This window comes from Mastigoproctus giganteus, unplaced genomic scaffold (genome assembly GCF_048544385.1).
Source record: "Mastigoproctus giganteus isolate SK-2022 unplaced genomic scaffold, ASM4854438v1 scaffold_25, whole genome shotgun sequence".
Taxonomy (NCBI): domain Eukaryota; kingdom Metazoa; phylum Arthropoda; class Arachnida; order Uropygi; family Thelyphonidae; genus Mastigoproctus; species Mastigoproctus giganteus.
Window position 1 is genome coordinate 164,441 of NW_028328302.1, and position 4,111 is coordinate 168,551.

Here is a 4,111-nt window from a genome sequence, read left to right on the forward strand (position 1 = left end):
GCCTGGTATGCCTAGAAACACATGGGAAAGAAATCCTGGATGATTTGCTGGAATGGTCTACAATAAACAAATTAAAAATCTGTGAGACGAAAACTAAAACGATGACCTTCAACAATAAACTAGACCATAACAGACCTCCTAAACTTCATATCAACAATGTCCAAATTCCTTATGTTTATCTAAAGAAATATCTTGGTCTCTTAATTGATGATAAATTTTCTTTTATCCCCCACGTAAAGAACTTAGCTGAAAAGATTGAGAAGTTTACTGCCAATGCGATTAGGCTCTCAAGAGCTGAATGGGATATAAAGCCCTGTATGCGGTATTTTTTTATTATTATTATTACTAATACGTAGGTTAGTGAAAATGCATCATTTTAACATAGCTATCTACCAAAATGGTTAAATTAATTAATTAAATTGGCATCGTTTTGGTTATATCTCATATTGTGACAGCCTTCACAACGAGTTGCCATGGTATTGTACTACCTCGAATAAATAACATTCACCAGTGGAGAAGACTATTGTTATTTATTGTCATATACAAATCAATACCATGGCAACTGTAAAAACGTATTCACATGAGAGCCTTGTCGATCAATTCGGCCCTGGAAAGATTGTGCAAGGCTCAAGGGGTTGAATCTTTTTCAGCCTGGTCTGTACTTGTTAACAGGAGAGACTGCTTCTACAGGGATGGGATACACTTAAATAGAAGGGGTGCAAGAATATTTGCTGATGCTATCGAGGCACTGTTAGGTGGGTCGGAAAACTGCTAGCTTGGGGGAGACAAAGACCAATAGATTGACAGTAGCCACTGGCAGAGGTGAAAGAGATTCTTGCACTGCTTCTATTGGAATGAGTACCAGCCTTGAAAACAAGGTGCAGAGGATTTCAGAGACTGCTGGGAGTCATTCTTAGCTACCCTAACACATGGGTTGTGTTAGGGTAGCTAAGAATAAGAACGGGTGCATGTATACTTGCGTGTACACCAATGCTAGGAGTTTGGTAAATAAATTTGAAGAATTTGAGGTATTGCTCAAAACATCAAAGGCAGATATTGTTGGGATATCAGAGACGTGGTGTCACACAGATATAAGGAATGCAGAACTGGAATTTGGGGGCTGGTCACTCACACATTAGCAAGGCTTTTGTGGATTTATTGGATGATTGTTTTCTACATCAGCATGTTCGGGAGGCAACTAGAGGGAGTAATACTCTTGATTTGATTATCAGTACTGATTCTTCATGCATTAAGAATCTGCAGATAAAGGAACCACTAGGCGGCAGTGATCACAGTGTGCTGAAGTGGGATTTACTCAAGGAGGTAACTACCATTAGGGGTAAAGGGAAGGGTTTTTGCTTTCGTAAAGGCGACTACGATGGACTGAGACAGTATTTAAATTCTATACAGTGGGACCAACTGATGATGTTACCAACAGCCAATTCAAAATGGGAAGCATTCAAAGAATTTATCTTGGAAGCTACTAGGCTCTACATACCAACTAAGAAATATTGTTCACGGTTTAAGCCTAAATGGTTGTCAGATGAACTAATGAGGCATATTGGCAGAGAAGAAAGATACATACAAATTAACACGTGACACAGAAGCCTATGATAGATACAAGTTGATCTGTAACCTAGTTACAAAGGAGGTTAGGCAGGCAAAGGCAGATTACGAGAAATCTTTGACAAGGGATGCAAAGAAAAACAGCAAAGAGTTCCTTACTTATGTAAACTCTAGAAGGAAGGGGATGAATCAGATTGGTCCACTTGATATTGATGGGTCAACTGTTGATGATCCTGCTCGGGTAGCTAACAAACTAAATGAATATTTTGCATCGACATTCATACATGAGGAGTTATTCAGCGAGGGCAATGCCAGAGGTGTATTCAACTATAGCAGTAAGCTAGAGAATCTTGTAATAACTGAGAGTAATGTGGAGGAGAAATTGTTGAAGATAAACACAAGAAAGGCACCTGGGGTGGATGGGATCTATCCAGTTATATTAAAGGAGGCAGCAAAGGAAGTAAGCAAACCCTTAGCCATAATTATGAGAGCTTCCTTGGACTCAGGGGAGGTACCCATAGACTGTAGATGTGCAAATATGACCCCAATTCACAAAGGAGGATCAAAGGCTGACACAAGTAATTATAGACCTGTGAGTTTAACTTCTGCTCCTTGAAAATTAATGGAGGCACTGGTTAAAGAAGCACTACAGGATCATCTAGATCTTTAGAAGCATAAAGGCACATATTTCCCATACAGGATGAATAAAAAGAACTTGGGTCTAATCTCGTCAATAACGAGAGAATCTTTTATGCAGGACGTACTTACACTTCTCGGGGCCCGAGGCCCTAAGATCTTGCTGGGGCCCCCTATAAAGATACCAGAGTCAAAAAAAAAATTACATATATATATATATATATATACACACTGTGCTGCCACTTTATTAGGTACACCTACTTAGTAGCGTGTTCAGTCTTCAAAATAGCGTGGATTTTTCTAGGCATGGATTGAACAATATGGTGAAAATGTTGTACAGGAATGGAGTACCATGCAGACATGAGTATGTTACGCCATTCCTTGAGATTCGACGGAGGTGTAGGCCCCCAGCGAATAGTCCTTTCCAGCTATCCCAAACCTATTCAATAGGATTGAGATCTGCAGACTAAGCGGGCCACTGCAGCAAAGAAAAGTCATTGTCATGTTCCTGGTAACCATTCCATAGTGATTTGGGCTTTGTGCACCAGTGCATTATGCTGCTGAAAGTAACCATCTGACTGAGAATAAACTGTCAACATGAACGGATGAACTTGGTCAGCAACGATGTTGAGATACGATGTGGCATTCATACGATGTGAATCTATGGGTATCAATGGACCCAACGTATATCAAGAATATATTCTCTGCACCATAACACTGCCCCCACCATCACCTTGCACTGCAGTCGTCAGACGTGACGGGTCCATGGATTCATGTTGTTTTCCCCAAATTCTGAGCCTTCCATCAGCATGATGCACTAGGAACTTCGACTCGTCAGACCAAGCAACTGTTTTCCAATTCTCGATAGTCCAGTGCTGGTGTTGCTGTGCCCACAGGAGGCATGCAGTCTTGTTCTTCATTGATAACAAAGGTACGCGATGTGGCCGTCGGCTGTTATAGCCCATTCGAGACAAAGTGCGACTAGTGGTCCGTTGCGATATTTTGTTCTGCACACCTAAGTTGTATTCTGAAGTGATGAGCGACACTGTGGGCCGTCTGTTTGCTTGCACAATTCTAGCCTTCCTCCTCCGATCTCTCTCTCTCATCAACAAGCGATTTTCTTCCACAGGAGTGCCGTTGGGAGGATGTTTTCTGTTCGTTGCACCATTCTCAATACATCTTTGAAACTGTGGGGCATGAAAAGTTCAGGAGAACTGCCGTTTCAGAGATGCTTTGTCCAGCACGTCTTACACCTACTACCATGCCACGTTCGAAGTCCGTTAGATCCCTCCTTTTCCCCATTCTTGGTACGGTTTGTACGCTTAACTGATACTAGAAAGGTTGTTCTGCTGCATTTGTATCCACAACAGTGGATACAAATGACCTGCAACATGTGACTTGCAACTTACGGTTGCAAGTCACATGTTGCAGGTCATGTGACTTGCAACCGTAAGTGAGGCCCCAGGCACATGGTGCCTGGGGCCTCACTTACGGTTGCGACACACTCCACATTCCGAGTCTGCAATCCAACAATGAACCACCATTAAAACATTTTGTACGTTGAAGTCCATGAACCTTACTGGAACAACACAATAAACGCGACATGGAATGAGGCATTATCCTGTTGAATAAACGTGGGTCTGAAGCAAAAGATTGCTACTTCGTAGGGATCATTCAACACTTGAAATATTTAGGTAGGTACCGGTGGTCATGGTTTCTTACACCAGCAGTCCCTAAACCGTAATAAGACCCAAATAAGCTGTTTTGCTACAGATTAATAAAGAAGTCATAGGGTCTTAATATGTACATCCATCTTTCCATTGCCTTGTATGGATATTAAGAAATAAAACAGTAGACATATATAAATGTTGTTACAAATTTCTTATAAAAAGTAGCGTATCGAATCAAC